General features: G+C 37.8%; 1 long non-coding RNA gene across 1 annotated transcript in view; it reads right to left on the bottom strand.

The window, feature by feature from the left end:
• Nucleotides 1-982: 982 nt before the first annotated feature.
• LOC137204356 (uncharacterized) overlaps nt 983-17,705 on the bottom strand; it is a 55,339-nt gene continuing 38,616 nt past the window's right edge. Inside the window, exon 2 of the long non-coding RNA XR_010933568.1 lies at nt 983-4,922. This is a non-coding gene — a long non-coding RNA (uncharacterized lncRNA). The remainder of the gene's footprint in view (nt 4,923-17,705) is intronic.

Raw genomic sequence — 17,705 nt, 5'->3', positions numbered from 1 at the left:
GGTCTTCAATGATTCTGTATTTACCCCTAAATATAATATAAATTCAAAGGTGATATTCAAGGTCTTCGATAACCTGATCAAGCCTATATTCCTAAACTTCGGTATCAATAGCTAACCCAATAATACTGATCCTACTAATACTGGGTAATAAATTATAGCACTTACTGGGTTTCAGGCCTTACAGATAGAACCAGAATACTCAGAATACCATTGCAAAGATAACGTATTAGTCTGCTAGGGTTACCATGATAAAATACCCACAGAATGGGTGGCTGAATCAACAGAAATTTATTGATCACAGTTCTGGAGGCTGGGGGTCCAAGATCAAGGTGTTGGCAGAGTTGCTTTCTCCTGAGGCCTCTGTCTCTGACCTGTAGATGACTCCCTTCTCAACGCGTTGTCACCTTTTTTTTTCTTTTTCTGTGCGCATGCATTGCTTGGGTTCTTCCTTTTCTAAGAATATCAATCCTGTCAAATTAGAGCCTACCCGTGTGACTTCATTTAACTTTAGTTACTGCTTTACACGCCCTGTCTCTAAATACAGTCCCAGTGGAGGTCAAGGCTTCAACCTATGGGTTTTAGAGGGAGATAATTCAGTTCATAACAGATACTGTTATTGTGGCCATTTTATATGAGAAAATTAGAGTTTCTGAAGACTATATAACGAGTTCCATGGAGAACCAGGATTTTAACATAGATCTTCCTATCTCACTTCATGTACCGTTAATTTCAAATAGTAATTATTCTGTGAGCATAGCTGCAATTTTTTGAGGAGGTTCCTTTGATTACGCTGATGCCCTGGCCCCTAGTTTTCCAACCCTCCTCTTCCAATGACAACTGTCCAAATCTCACATTCCCTTCAAGGGCCATGGCAAAGGCCACAGGAGAGCTTGCTTGTACCCCTTAGGCCAGAAATGCTATGTCTACTCCCTGAACTCTGGGCTTGTCTTTTATTTTCTCTAAGAAAACACAGGAGACTTACTCCTTTTTAAAGTCAGGTTTATTGAGGCAAATTTTGCAAACAGTAACATTTTATCTTTTTCAGTATATAGTTCTTTTTTTAATATGAATTTATTTAGTTTTGGCTGTGTTGGGTCTTCATCGTTGGGTCTTTTTTGTTGCACGTGGACTTTCTCCAGTTGCAGCGAGCGAGGGCCACTCTTTGTTGAGGTGCACGGGCTCCTCATTGCAGTGGCTTCTCTTGTTGCAGAGCTCGGGCTCTAGGTGTGTGGGCTTCAGTAGTTGTGGCACGTGGGCTCAATAGTTGTGGCGCACAGGCTTAGTTGCTCCACGGCATGTGGAATCTTCTCGGACCAGGGCTCAAACCCATGTCCCCTGCATTGGCAGGTGGATTTTCAACTGCTGCGCCACCACGAAGTCCCTCAGTGTATAGTTCTATGAACTTTGGAAAACATACATAACCATGTAACCACCACGACCATCAAGATACATTCATTGCCATCATCTGTGGATGATCGGTTCCAGGACTCTCCTCGGGTACCAAAACCTGTGGATGCTCAAGTCTCATAATATGCCCTCTTTTATCCATGGATTTAACCAATATAGTACATGATCTGTGGATGGTTGAATTCCTGGATACAGAACCTGAGAATATGAAGGGTCAGCTGTATAGAGCTTTCCATCACCTAAAATGCTCCATTGTGCTCCTTTGGAGTCAATACCTCCTCCACCCCAAGTCCCAAACAACCACTACTCTGTTGTCTGACACATCTTTCTCTATAGTTTTGCCTCTTTCAGTTATGTCATATACATAGATTCGTACAGTATAAAATGTTTTGAGTCTGACTGTGCATAACATAATATATTTGATATCCAGCTGTGTTGTGTGTATCAATAGTTTGCTCCTTTTTATTTTTGAGTAATGTTTCTCTGCCTGGGTGATTATCCTTTCATCAGTAAAGGGACATTTGTGTTGTTTCCAATTTTTGGTAAATGAATAAAGCCACTATAAAACATTCATATACACATTTGTGTATGAATATATATTCTTATGTCTCTTGTGTAAGTATCTAGAAGTGGGGAATTGCTGGTGGTGTGGAAAGACTACATTTATCTTTATAAGAAACTACCAAACTCTTTTCCAAACTCTAATATTTTGCATTCCCACCAGCAATGTATGTGAATTGTTGCACATTATTGTTGCCAACACTCAGTTTTACCATTCTTTGTGATCTGAATTCTAAAGGCGTGTGGTATAGTGGTATTTCATTAATGTTCAAAACACAAAATTCAGTTAGGTAAATCTGAAGACATTATTGGCTTTATTCAATGATTCATGAATTGAGCAGCATCCCATGAACTAGAAGCATACTTCAAGGAGCTGTACGGAATGGAAGTTTTTATAGGAAGGACGGTGAGGCGGAGGGGACATTAGTAAAAGATGAGACATGGTTATTTGGGGCCAAGGCCTCTTCTTTGTGGAGAAATGGAAAATGGCAGGAATGGAAAATCAGGGGTCTTTATCATGAAGATGACCTCATCAGTGTTGACCAGAAAATACCAAACTGGTTGATTAAGGTGATATTCCGGGGTAAGGTCGAAACCACAATTAGGTTCGGTATTAAATCTAGATCTGGTAGCATGGTCTTCGGCACAGGTGACATCATTTTAGGCCTGCGGTTTTTCTCTTTAACAATCCCCCCTATTGATCAGACTCTCACCTTAACTTAGAGATGTGATCAAATTTAAGGCATTAGCACCACTCTCAGCTGTCGCCCTTCAGCTTTGTTGGTCTTTGGTGTGATATCCATAGGTCATGATGTTTTTGCTTAATCCCTGTGACAGTCTCAGTTCCAGCTTCATCATCCTTAACTTGGGTAATTTCTTTTCTGAAGTTCCAGTCTTAGAAAGATAATTTCCCTGCTGGTCAGCATTTGTGAATGTGCATTTAAAGCTTCTGAGAGGATGCTATGTCAGGGAGATTATTATCACAATTATCGCAGGATAATTCCCAATGTTTAGAGTACACTTTGCAACCATAATCCTCAAGACCCAAATCAGTCAAAGAAAGACCCTGTTGGAGTCACCTTTTTAAGTCAAGTGTTTTCTCAGTGATCTTATGTAACTGAGTTTCAACTTCCCCAGAAGTGTCAATCCAGATACGTGAGGTGGTGTTGGCCACTGCACAGATACCTCCTTGCTCAGCAGAAAGATAATCAAGGGCTCTGTCATTTTCAAGAAGAATCTTGGCCAGAGAGTTTAAACATTTTTGCTGGGCAAAAATATTTGTTGTGAAAGATACTGTTGCTAATGTCTTAGCAACAAATCTGCAATATCTTCATGAGCTGTGGAGAGGTTTCTGATCATAGCCTCAGTTACATTTACTCCTAACCAGGGAAGTAGGGTCCTGCCAAAAGAATCACACCTGAATCATAAAAGGAGACCTGGTAGGTTCTTTCTAGAAGAGTTAAGGGCAGAGTTAGTTAACTTAAGAGGCGTGTGTCAGCCGTCTTGGCATTCACAGGCCCAAGGAGAATGACAACCGCTACAAAGAGAAGACCTGTCAGGGTACCATTCATTCCTGTTAAGGAGGTACTGTGAGTGGATTCATTAGTTCAAGCCAGGGGCCAGGCAGGGTTTTAGCACATGTGGGAAGAGAATCCCCTAGCCTGAAATAAAGTGACTCCAAATTCCAAAGACTATTCCCCTTTGCAATGGCCTGGGAGATACAGACAAATGTGTTATCTCTCCAGGCTAAGGCCAGAATAAAGAAAGAAGAAAAAGAAGAAAGGGTTTTATGTTTAGTTGAAGTTGGAAGTCTCAATCTAGTGTCTGGGGTGGAAGCAGTCTACACCCATGTTCGATACTCTCTCCCTCATCAGTTTGATTTGGAGGACTCCAGCATTTGTACAGGACCAGGTTCAGGCGTGACCTTTCCTTACTGTGAGAAGTGCATCCAAGGTTTAAGTCCCTGAAGTGTGGCTGCCATCTGGATAGTCAGGAGGACCTGATACAGTCTCTTCTAAGGAGATTTAAGGGCAGTCTTTGTCCTCAGTGATTCCAAATCAGAAGCGTGGGAGAAAACTGGAAATGTTTGATTGCATAGTCATAGACAGATATTTGAGGAAGCTAGAAGAATTCAGGATCCAGTCCAGAGTACAGGTAAATAACAAAACCTCAAAGACAAGTAAAAGGACTAGAATCTTAATATATATACATATGCAAACATAATATTTCTCTCTACTCTTACCCCCAATTTTTAACAAAGATAATCACAGTAAAACTAATTTGTTTGTGTTAAACTTGGCCTAATTATTTATATAAATGTGGCAAGAATAGTAAATGACCATATAAGTTCTTTTTAAGGTGGCTTTGTTGAAGCTTTTCATAAGTACTCTCAGACCTTATCCTCAATACCATTTCAATCAAAGCCTTGATACTATAGCCACTGTTTCCAATTGTGCCTTGTTACAAAAAACATGAAAATAATACTCACTGAGAATATTTGAATTCTGGAAGAACCAGGTGGGGAGACAAAGTAAACGTTTCATATTTGTTCACAAGATTATAGCTTACCAAATTGTTCATAGCCTAAGAGAAAAGGTGTCTTTAAATTTGGAAAAAACATTAAAGAACCAGAAATATTTTAAACACAAAGTCGTAACAATTATAATCATCCTCATCAGTTTATTCAGTCCCATGTTATTAATTCTTGTTCTCCTTGAATCCAGTTTATCCATTAGTTCTCTCAGCTTTGCCTGATGATTGAGGGTGATAGGAGCAGTGGTAATTCCAAGAAATTTGCAAGGTTTTTGTTAAGGCTCGTATGATTTTCCCAGTGAAGTGCGTGCCTTGTTCACTGGAGATTTGGGGAAGTATACCCCAAATGGGAAGCATATTTTCTAAGTTTCTTTTCCACTGCGAGGATGCTGGCTTTGCAGCAGGGGAAGTCTTCAACCTGTCTGGAAAACATACATACAATCACAAGAATATATTGGTAATTTATACCAAGTAGCAGTTGAATGAAGTCCAGCTGCAGGTGTTCGAAGGGTCCAGAGGAAGGAGGTCTGAGGCATCTGGGAAGAAAAATAGTTTATTAGTAAAATGCACTATGGTGGGTAAAGGAATGTAAGATCTGATAAAGGGGATTTGACGGGGAGTGGGGAAGAACCAGAGGCCATCTTGGATTTTCCATACATTCCCTGACTATTTGGTTCATGTACAGCCATTGCTTACCCATCTTAATTTCTCTGATTCAGGAACAGAGTGTTGCCATGTTACAAGGACATCAAAATGGCAAAAACTTGGCAATGAAGGGTAATTATTTTTGCAGAAGCAGAATAGACTTCACCCACATGTACCAACCAGCCTTATACACTCCGTTGCTGCTGCCCTTGCATGAAGGTCGACTAAGGCATTTCCCTGATACTCAAGTTCATTCCTTTTAGTGTAAGCCTCAGTTTTGATAACAGCAGTTTCAAAAGGTAAGAGTAGAACAATAAGAAGATCATTTTCTTTTTGTCCATCTTTTGACTGGTGTGGTAGAAGACATCACCCAACATTTTAAGATAGTAACTAAAATTACAAGTGAGAACATTGTACGAGGGCATATTAGATTTCTAGAAATTTTGCACAATTTCTAGAATATCTGTATTAGTAACACATATCTGCACAAATATAATCAAAGAAGATTTGGCATCACTTATTTGACAATGCTTCCCATGTAATTCAACACACAAAATAAGCCTAATTAGTTTAATAGTTTTCTTTTTATAAGTACAGAGAACAAATCTTTTGAAATATTTTAAGGACCTCTGAAAAAGGTCAACATTAGCTGGTGGTCAAAAAGACTTCATTTAGAATTTTGGGAAGTTTGTCAAAAATGTTTTTTTTTTTTTAAGTTTTAAAACACTTGCCTAAATAAGATCACAGATCATTATAAAACTTAATACTTAACTACCTATTAACAAAACTTAACTCTTTTAACATTAAAAGGACTGTTTTCCTAAGTAATCAAAGACCTGATGAAGACAGCAAACACAGAAAATTATTTTCATAAAACATAGAACCTTTGTTTTCTAGGCAAACCACTGAAAGGGTAAAGAAAAACTTTGTTTACAATTTCTTACTAAGAGCAGACCAACAATCCAAGAAAACCGTCCATTTAGCAGACAAAAGAAAATCAAGTTTTAGTTTTACATAAGTACATTCTGGATATTAAAGGTTATTTTTAACATTCCTATAATATATATTCACTTTTAGCCGTCCTGATTACACAAGATAAAATTCTCTCTTTTCCTCTCTCTCTTTCTTTTTATATACATTTAGTTTGTCCTTAATTTTCTTCCTTCTCATTCTGAAATAACCAGAAGTTCTAGTTTAGACAAAATGACTGTCATTTTCCTTAACAAAAATGCATCTTTATTGCTCATATCTTTTCATAAGCAAGAACACATCCTACCTTTCCTGCATGCAGAGTTGTTTGTCTTATTATTCTAGTAGCTTTAAGTACCTATATTAGAATTTTTAACCTAAAATCCTTAATTTCCAGTCAAAAATAAAGAAGTAAACAGTTATAAACTATCTTTTCTGCTAGCATTCTGAAGTTTGCCAAGTTTATAAATACGTGTTATAATTTTTAGAAATATGTGCTCTTTCATAGAAAATTTCTCAGCATGGCATCAAATATGTATACTCATAGGCCCAAATACCCAGTTCCTCTCTAATAAGAAGTCAAAAGTAGAGAACTTCTATGTTCAGTCGTTAATGCTTCAGTATTTTATCCTTATTTGGAAATGATCTAGATATTTAACAAATTTCTATCATTTAATTTAGCTTAGCAAAACTCTGACATTTCAAGTTACCAAAAAGGTTTTGGAGGCTATCTTTAAGTCTACATAACATAGAATATAATTCGCTAAAACGTTCACCTAAAAATGCTTATTCTCTTTACGTCTATCACTTGCTTGTAACAATTATGTTTAAATTGCCCCTCCCCTAAACTTCACAAGACATTTGATAAAATCAGCTGTCATTCTGAGTTATTTTTGCTGACAAATTTTGTGACAGAGATAGCATAAACTTATTTGACTAATAAATTCAGAATAAAATTCCTTTAACTGCCTCACATTCAACGTTGGTAACTATAAGACATATCTGTTTTAGTTAAACCAATCAACTTCTACTGGCTTTTATTTACCAAAGATTACCCCAGATCTCAGGAACTTGAGAAGCATTTGGGTTAGTTTCTGTTAACACCCATTCCTTACAAAGCTCTTGCCTTCAAATCAACTAAATAGAGCTCTTTTATAAATTAATTTTAGCAATCCTATCCAGAAGTATTTAGAAAAACATCATGGATCTACAACATACATGTATAGACACACACACACATACATATAGACAGACACAAACAGAGACTTTATAGTTATTAATATCTGTGGATAAGATATGTAATATGTACCATTAGTCCAAATTTTTTAAAAACCTCCTCTCTTTTTTTCCTCTTGTGATGAGAAACTTCTCCTAATTAAAAATAGGTATTCCATTCCGCTTGACTTGGCAGTCCATGCTTTTAAGTACATTTTTTAAATGAGCTTAAATATTTGGAATGTTCCTCATAATGGCTATTATAATTCTAAGTTATTTTTAGTAAAATCTTGCCATCTTCTTAGATATGCACAATTTCTGGGACGATAGTTGTTAAATATAAAATAAACAGGTGTGCTGGAAGGTGGTTCACACAACTCTGTGGATGTAAAGAATCCTGTTTCTTTTAGCTAGGCTTTCAGTTGTCTCAGAGCCAAACTAATACCTAAATGGGGTGTGCCTTGGGGTTGGAATATAGCAAAATCACTCTAATAGCCTTTAAGTGCTTGACTCCTGTCCACCAATGTTTGCCACCTATTTTTCTTCAGAGATTCCCAATAGCAACTGCCCCTAATTTAGTATCTACCTGAGGCCTCCCAGGAGACTCAATCTGGCTCAAATAGGACCCATTCTGATCTGATCCTAAACTCATTTCAGATTTCAAATTGGACCCTATCTGATCCTGGACCCACTCCAGTTCTTAGGTTGGACCCAGTCCAATGCTGGTCCATAACCACCACCAATTCCCATGAAACTTTGGACTGGGGAAAAGGATTGAACCAGCAACCCTCAAAGAATGGGGACTGCAGACTGATTCCAAACAAATGGAGAACTAAAGATGCCACCAACAGATCCCAACATGGAATCTGGGGTAGGATTCCAAAAAATTGGGGAATTACAGCAATGCACAACAGGGAATCTGGGAATCAAGAGCTGGGGTTTTCCATTCAAAAACCTGGGAATTGTGGTATGAAAAGCCAATTACAGCAGGAGCTCGAACACAAAGAGAGTGAAACTCAACTGAGAGGAACTTAACCAACAGCCCTCGGAAATGTCAAGAAAGACCTTGAACTCAAAATGAAGTTCTCAAGTGCCACACGCGATTCTTCTTGTCCCTGAATTCCAGAGGAGGTTTGTCTAGGATCCCATCACTGCCACCAGCCTTTCTAGTAGAGATCCATGGAGAAGATTCTGAGAGCAGATCCGCTATGTCTGAAGCTCCCAGGGTTTCTACATTCTCACACTAGCCCACCGCAATGACCAATAGACTGAATGTTTGTGTCCCTCAAAATTCATAGGTTGAAATCCTAACCCTTGATGTGATGGGTTTAGGAGGTAGGGCCTTGGGAAGGTAATTAGGTCCTGGGGGTAGAGACCTCATGAATGTGATTAATGCACTTATAAACGGGACGAGAAAAAGCCCCCACTCCCCTTCCTCCATATAAGGATACAATGAAAAGATAGCAGTCTGCCATCCAGCATCCTGCTCTCACCAGAACCCAGCCATGTTGGCACCCTGATCTCAGAATTCCAGCCTCCAGATCTGTGATAAATTGTTATTCTTTGTAAGCCTTTCAGTCTATGGTATTTAGTTATAGCAGCCCAGACTAAGTCACCCAATCTTGGCATTTAGCGACTCTTTAAAAATTTCAGCTGAATTCTTATCACTCACTTACAGGGGATCTGGCATCAATGCCTCTCATGCTCTAGCACAAGTAAGTAAACAATCCCATCCCATCTCCTTGGAGGGGCCTGTCTTTCATTGGATTTCCTTGGAAGCTCTGCTACCACAGGTCTCTTCTGGGTTCAGGAAATGTTATGATTTTGTATTTTTTCTGGATCTTTTTTCCCAGCTAGGTGAACATTCTTTCCAGCCTTACTAATCCTATCCAGAAGCAGAATCCCTTTCTTTAAGAGTATTCAGGACAAATATTGGAGAACAAAAATAGAGATTTATGTTTATTTACATATTAATTGTATTTAAATTAATAAATAGGTGTTTGGATGATCTTTTCACCTTTAATATAATATCAGCATCTGATTATATTTCTTAATACCGGTAAGAAAGCAACATGCACATAGGAGGTTAGTAAGGGACAAGTTAAAAATGCTAGAAAAAAAATAGCGATGATGATAGAAAGATCCATATTTTCAAACTCTGGGTCTATTATAAGTTCAATAACACAAAATGCCAACACCTTATTTCCACCCACTTTTCACTATTACAAAAACAAAGCAGCCAATTGTACATGTTTGCATTAAGTAACAACTCTGGAGAATTTCCAGAAAATGATTTATCTGCAAAGAGGTGACAATGGCTCCAATTGTATGATGTCCCTTATTTCTTAATTTTTTAAACATCTTTTAATAGTTCCATTCATTGGGATGCACCTTTTATCTCAATTAAGTTCCTTCCCATGTATGACTCATGTTTGGTAATGTGTGTTTCTTTTTAATAGTGGTTGTGTTATTTAAATAGGCAGGATTGACACAGAAATTCTCCTTTGGTCAGCGTTTTCCCTGCCTTGATTGAGAAGTGAGGGAAGGAAAGGGAGGGCCTGGGGTGGTTATAAAAGGGTATTCAAGCACTCTATTGTTGGAGTCTAAAATTTCGATGCACTGGAAACACCCCATGGATACTCACTCTCTGGAAATAGAGACAGGCAGTGCCCAGGCAACAGAGGGATTCATTGTAATTGCTGACTTCTTTTGAGTGCATTTAACCAAGTAGCGGAAGCACGTTGCCTTCTTCCATGAATCCAGGAGCCTGCTAGCAGGCAGTGTTATATTACTCCTGAGTGGGAGTGAAATCATGTGGGAGCAGCAAGAACAGCTCCTGGAGAAAAATTACCATTTTATATTTATTACTTTGGCTAGTTTAAGTGTCATAGGAATAGACTCTCTAATGCATTAAAGAGCAAGTTCCCAACAATTTGACTCTGTTGCTTTGTAAACTATTTTTAGGGACTGTCTCAGTCGGCTTTTAAAGGCACATGCCATCCCATTGTCAAAGCTTATTTTAATGGTTTGTCAAAATGATATAAGTAACACAACCTCCCTCTTCAGATTAAAGAAATATGGCACATTCTCTGGCGAAATTTGTATTCTTGAAAAAAAAATACCGGGTTTTTCTTACTCGGCATTTTTCACTCCTAAGCGCTGGCACAGTTCTGTTTCATATTTCTGATATGACGCTTATCTTGTAGTTTAGCTTTGCTTAGTTGCATAATCAGATAATAGGATTTTCCTGAAGCCTCAACCTGGGAGATAGCATGTACTTCTCTTTGCAGAGTTCTAGATACTGGGTAATTTTGCTCTGTAGTTGCACTGCCGGGTCAGCTCACTGGAAAGCAGCACAGCTGCCATTAAATATGAAATGCACTCAGCGTTCTTTCATCCTGACATACCTCGAGATTTATTTAATGTGAAATGGGATATAGAATCTACATTTTGATATTTCCTCTGTTCCACCAGACGAAATAGTAAGGTTGAGCCATTTGGGGAAATATTTACCAGAATGACACATTTCTAAGAAGATTAACTAATACCACAAGGCAATTTGAATCTTATATCAACTGAGCGCTTCTGGTTGTTGAGGGGTTTTGTTTACTGATCAGCTGAGGACCTATTCCCCCAAGAAAATTTACCTTTTGCAATTGTTATTTTTATCAATTAAATCCCTTTTCTCCAGTGAGGTAACTGTGTTAAGTACATCATAATGGAGAAATCAAGCAAAGCAGGAGGTTTTCTTGTAATTGTCCTCTAACCCTTGGAAGATGTGTGGCCTTTTAAAAAATATATTCAAATAAATATATTCACTGGAGAACAGAATTAATATGATTCTGGAGAACTGTGTTAGAGAGTAATTCTTATTTCTTCCTTAGAATAAATGGTCTGAATTTTTAATATTGTTCATTACTCTATAACTATTGCATAGTACTACTGTGTTGTATATTATCGTATTTTCATTGCTGAGCCTTAAACATGCTAGATAAAGAAAACTAAGTATAAATTCAAGTAATAGGCAAGTAATAGTTGGCATATTGAATTCGCTGGCACGTGGCTCTTTATTTGGATATTGTTATAATGAGCAGAGTTTTTTCTGCCCATTAGGAAATTCAACATGTTTTAAATATCCTGCTGTAAACTTCTTGAAAGTTGGGGCCTTATTTACCATATTTTAAGTGCTTAACATTATAACTAGCATCTACTTAATGTTCAAGAAATGTTTACTAAATAAATGAATTAATGTATGAATGGCAAATGGTTGAGGCAAAAATCTTTGATTTCTATGAGCGCCCTATGAAGTCTTAAAGTGAAGACATTTTCTTTACTTATTAATATCATTGGGAACATTAATCTGGAAGGTAAGCATACTTGCTAAGGACAGGTTTTATTACCTTCTCTTCCTGAATGGATATTTACTTGATAATGTACTTTATTTTGCAGAAAATGTACATATTAAAATATATGTTATATTAGATAAGATTCTCTTCTCCAAACATCAACTTCTTAAATTTAAAACCAAAGATATTATTACCAGGTGAAATGTCTCAAATGAGGTGCATGGACCTCCCTATCCCTCGTATATGACGAGATGAAGAGAGTCTTTGAACACAGGGTACCTGCTGTGTATCTTCTTGCATTATCTATTTCCCTGTAAAAGTTGGAAAAATCCACATTATCCTTCACATTAAAGATTAAAACAGCTGTCTAATATAGTAAAATGCACATTCTAAAAGTTGTTTGTTTGAAAGACATGACTTCAAACAAACACAAAAATCAGGGTAGGCCCATTTTGGCCATAAGGCTAAAGGCATCTAGGACGTGCTTGTTCTTTTTCCTTCTAATCAGTTACTTCTCTAGATTTGTGAAAAAACACTGATAGGACACAAAAACTGGGTCTCTGAAGACTTGAATTCAAACGTGAGGTTTTCTTCTTGTCAAGTGTGAATATGAGTGGTCATCCTAACCTATCTGAGGTACGGTTGACTCACATATAACACTTGAACAAGAATACCTTATCCACAGTTTTCTTGTAAGTATTAAAATAAACACCTGTGAAATTATTTGCCAGGTGGATGTCACATATTAGGAGTCAAAACAGTTGAACATCCAATTGAATGTCAAGTCAACTTTTAGGTTACTTTCCTCTTAGGGTCCTGCCACTCACATTAGAAAGTAGCATTAATCCTGCACGCTGGTTGACAAGAAAGCAATAATGAAGAGACCCTCTCACTGTGCCTTGTCCATGGTAAACAAAGCAATGCCCCGATGTTTTCCTGATGCACATTGTTTAAATAAATATACTAATACATTGGTAAATGTAGGCTGTCTCAACAGCACTGTATTGTGGAGTCTCTGAACTGTTGAAGAACTGATGAAGTCTTGGCTAACTGAGGAGAATAGTTGATGGATACCTATGTTGCTTTAGTATTCTGGAATGTTCAAAAACATGTGCAAGTCCACGGTAAATCAACCATTTCCAATGTATTCGGTGGGTTTTTAGATTTTAGTGGCAGAGTAATAAGAGAAATTTAATTTGAATGTTTTTTGACATTCAATTGGAAATCTAATCAGCCATTCCTATGCTGATAGCAATGTCACTTGTTGGGCAACTTTGACATTCTTCTTGGTTATTTTTAAGCTCTCAATTCTAAATATGTAAAAACCCCTTAGATCACTGGCTTATCACATTCCTTAACCCAATTGCCACTAATTGAGGTATGTTTCCTTCATTATATCTACTTTCTTTATTTTTTGTTCTGGTTTTACTCTTCTACTCCCTTACCTTGTGTACAATGTAGTTTAACAAGTGTGAAGTATCCTGCTTCAGTGAGGTGTGGCCCTGGGAACACTGTCAAGAATAGTTAGGGTGGGTGCAGAGACACCAAGCCTTCTCATATTCCTTTTCCCATCTTTCCTACTTCTAGGAAATTCTCTCCTAAATTTTTAACTACCTCTTACCTAATTCTTCCTAATTTATTTCTCTCTCCCTCTCTTCCCCCCGCCTCATTTCCACTTCTAACTCACTTTCACAGCATATTTTTAATCTTCTTTTACACTGTTTTATTTTTCCCTTACTGATATGCTTTAAATTCATTAACTGGTATGTAATCTGTGTACCCATCTTCTTAAATCACACACACACACACACACACACACACATAACCCTCACAAGTATGACAAGTACAGAGAGTTATGTTTTAAAAGTACACAGAAAGGTTTAAATTCATAAGGAAGCCTTTCTGAAACTTAGTTTTGAAACTTAAATGAAAGTTTTGCTACTACCCACATGAAGAGTGGGCCAAAAAATACTATTTTTTAAGGGGAAATGAATTTGACTTATTGAATGTTTTGGTGCAATCTTCCTGACAGAATTAAATATAGCTTTGCTAGCAGGATCTTCCTTTCATTTTGTGTTACAATGTTAGTATTACATAGGTTAAGTGCTTTAAAAAAGAGAGAGAAATGGACAGAAAATATAAATATTATTTTGTTTAAATATGAGTCTCAGGTATATGAGTGTGGAAATGTTTATGTGTGGGTTTGTGGTCTTTGTAACGGCAGCTGCCTTTTAGCAATTAAGAGTAATATGGCATTCTTAGCCAAGCCCTTATAAATACTTTAGTCATTGAGCCTTCACTCAGGCTGTAAAAAAACCAAGGAGACACAAAGAAAACAGCTTCCCTGGTCCACAGGGATCCCTATTTCATAGGTTGCCATGTTCTCCTCTTTTTTCCAACCTCCTGGACAATCTTGTCTCCAACAGCACCCCTTAGGGTTCATTACCCCCTCTCCTGAGCCAGGTGCACAGGCGCCCCTGATGCAATGGCTCTGCTTAGAGTCTACGCAGACGTAACACCCAGTAAGGCTGGACCACGATGTGGAGGTTTCAACCAGTCAGAAGTCTCTCTCTTCTCAGTTTCCATTTCTCCTTTCCTTGCCATCATCTTCCTCCTTTTCTGTTACTCAACCGTACCATTTATGTGGAGTTCACAGTCATGAAAATCATTACATAGACTATGCAGAGAGAGAGAGAACTAGAAAACACATTTAGTTGTAGTCAGGCCACCACCTTACACCATCATGAATCAAGTCCTTCACAAGTCACAACAGTTTCTTTTCCTCTTGTTCATAAGAAACTGCCCATTAAAACTTCGATTATGATTTAATGTGAGACGGAGGTAAGAGATGGGGGACAGACAGTTGAAATCTACGTCTTTCTCTAAAGACATGAAGTTTCATCTAAGTAAATGAACTCTTTCCATTCTGAGTGTTCTCAGAGCACTTTTTATCTTGACTAAGATGCCTTGAAGTTCCCCTCAGCTTGACTATAGGCCCCCTTGCCTCCCTTTTCTTCAAGCATTTACTTTAGAAAACTTGCAGTCGTAAGTTACTTCTCTGCCACTTGGAGATGTAAAACTTCTCCGGGCATTCGATCTCCCCTAAGGTCCTCCAGTGTTTAATTTTCCACTAGCTTACCCCAGATTAGGAACCCTCCTGCTTTTTATTTCAGCAGAGCTGAGTTTAATCTCACTCCTTGTTGCAGCAGTATTGAATAAGTTCTTCCTTGTGTATGTAAAGATTTTATAAGGCAGTCTTAGTGATGAAGGTAATTGTTGGCCTGTGGGTCTGTCTGCTCAAATACAGTCTAAGCCCTGACGCCTGAGAGTGGTGGGTGGATGGATCTTCTAAAACTAAGTCAAAGAGAAAAATGCAGCAAGCATCTCAAAGAGATAAAAAAAAAAAAATACAAACATGCATGTACTACATTCTAGGCCTGGAATTTCTCCCCTTCTTCTATGTACCAGTAAACTCAGGGCCTTATAGATGTATCTGTTGAAGATCAAGTACAGTGACAGAACCCGAACTTCTGCACCGACCAAACATCAGAAATGAAATACTGAAAAAAGTTTCAAAGTCACAAATGGTCTTTTGCTAAATGGTATCTTTAGTTCCAAACATGACTGAGTCTTTATTATTTCCCAAATGAGAAAATGTTACTTGTCTCCTCTAACTAGTTTTATAACACTAATCTGGAATCAGAGACTACTAGGACTGAAGGCAGCCTGAAACGTGTGGCTCCAAAGTCCTAGTTTCATGAGGGAGAAACTGGAGCCCTGAGGGTCTGTGTCCTTCCTCAAGGTCACAGACTCAGACCTCATGCCCTTTATTTAGAGCCCTTTCACCAAACTGTACTAATCCATGTGTAGCCCAGGGAAGAGAATCATGGAACTAATTTTAAATATTATTAGTCCTGACAGTATGGTTGAATGTTAGCAAAGTTTTGTTAAGCCATCATTGCCCAGTTCAAATGCATTAAATTTCTTCAAGTTTATCTGAATTCAAGACAGAGTCAAGAAATACATTTTATTGTATTCAAAAGTTTAGAAAACTTTTTTCCCACTAGGTATATAGCAATTCTGTTTTTAACTTTATGTTGTTTTATAAAGTTTTAAGTATCAAAATAAAATGATAACAAATGGGAAATATAACACCAACACAGCTGATCAAAATCTCTTTAGGCTTGATGCGGACACTATGAAACTTGTGAATTTTGCTCCTGCAAGTGTTTTTGCAAAGAAAGCCAATGACTTTTCATAGCCCACCCAGCAATTATCTCTGGTGCCTGAGCCCTTTTGGAAATGCAGTCATCACTGAAGTGCAGAGGCACCAGCACCATAAAGACATTGCCACAATTGTTAATTAACTCCCAGGATTTTTCTTTCAGAGACTGCATTGTTTCAGGAATAGCAGTTACAGGCTATTTTGACTCCTTCATTTGTGGCTGTGTTTCTGTATCTAGTGGATTTAGGAGAGGGAACAATTAAGTTTGGAAAAGGGCAACGATAGGGTTCTTGCTTGACAGTTCTGACCCAGCCCTGGTCTGGGTCACCCTGGTCCTAGATACAAAGGAAAGGGAGTGGGAGAATGATTTCCACGCTGCTCTTTCCATCACAATTCAGGACATTTATCTCTGACCCATGGCTGCTTCTTTCTTAGTTCAAAATACCATGTTAGAGGCACAGCTATGAAAACTTTCTTCTCGGTAGCTAAAGAGTTTTGGTGAAAAAAATCTGAAAACTCTTCAGAAAGAGTGACAGTGCAGTGTCCTTTTCCTGTTGAACATTGAGATAAAACCCTGCAGGAGACTTTCAGTCAGACTTTTCTGATGTTTTTCCTTGTTTCCACTGGAATTTTCCTTCCTTCTTTCTTTCTTTCTTTCTTTCTTTCTTTCTTTCTTTCTTTCTTTCTTTCTTTCTTTCTTTCTTTCTTTCTTTTTTTCTTTCTTTCTCTCTGCTTTTTTTTTTAAATTGAAGTCTAGTTGATTTACAATCTTGTGTTAATTTCTGCTGTATGGCAACAAAGTGACTCAGTTATACACATATATACATTCTTTTTTTTCTAATCTTTTCCACTATGGTTTATCACAGGGTATTGAATATTGTTCCCTGTGCTGTACATTAGGACCTTGCTGTTTATCCATTCTAAATGTAATAGTTTGCATCTGTCGACCTCAAACTCCCAGTCCATCCCTCCCCACACCCTCCCCCTTACACAAGTCTGTTCTCTATGTGTGTGAGCCTGTTTCTGTTTTGTAGATAGGTTCATTTATGCCATATTTTAGATTCCACATATAAGTGATATCATATGATACTTGTCTTTCTCTTTCTGACTTACTTCACTTAGGATGATAATCTCTAGTCGCATTCATCTTGCTGCAGGTGGCATTATTTTGATCATTTTTTATGGCTGAGTAGTATTCCATTGTATATATGCACCACATCTTCTTTATCCATTCCTCTGTCAATGGACATTTAGTTTCTTTCCATGTTTTAGCTATTGTAAACGGTGCTGCTATGAACATAGGGATGCATGTATCTTTTCGAATTATAGTTTTTTCTGGGTATATTCCCAGGAGTGGGATTGCTGGATCATATGGTAATTCTATTTTTAGTTTTCTGAGGAACCTCCATACTGTTTTCCATAGTGGCTGCACCAACTTACATACCCACCAACAGTGCAAAAGGGTTTCCTATTCTCCACACCCTCTCTAGCATTTGTTATTTGTAGACTTTTTAATGATGGCCTTTCTGACCACTGTGAGGTGGTACCTCATTGCAGTTTTGATTTGCATTTCTCTAATAATTAGTGATGTTGAGCATCTTTTCATGTGTCTACTGGCCACCTGTATGTCTTCTTTGGAGAAATGTCTATTAAGGTCTTCTGCCCGATTCTTGATTGGGTTGTTTGTTTTTTTTGTTGTTGAGTTTCCTTCCTTCTTTCCTTCCTTCCTTCTTCCTTTCTTTCTTCCTTCCTTTCTCTCTTTCTCTTTCATTTTCTTCTTTTTTACCTAATGCCCTCCATGCAGT

The sequence above is a fragment of the Pseudorca crassidens genome, chromosome 13 (genome assembly GCF_039906515.1).
Source record: "Pseudorca crassidens isolate mPseCra1 chromosome 13, mPseCra1.hap1, whole genome shotgun sequence".
Taxonomy (NCBI): domain Eukaryota; kingdom Metazoa; phylum Chordata; class Mammalia; order Artiodactyla; family Delphinidae; genus Pseudorca; species Pseudorca crassidens.
Note: the sequence above shows the minus strand (reverse complement) of the source record. Positions and strands in the feature narration are given on the sequence as shown.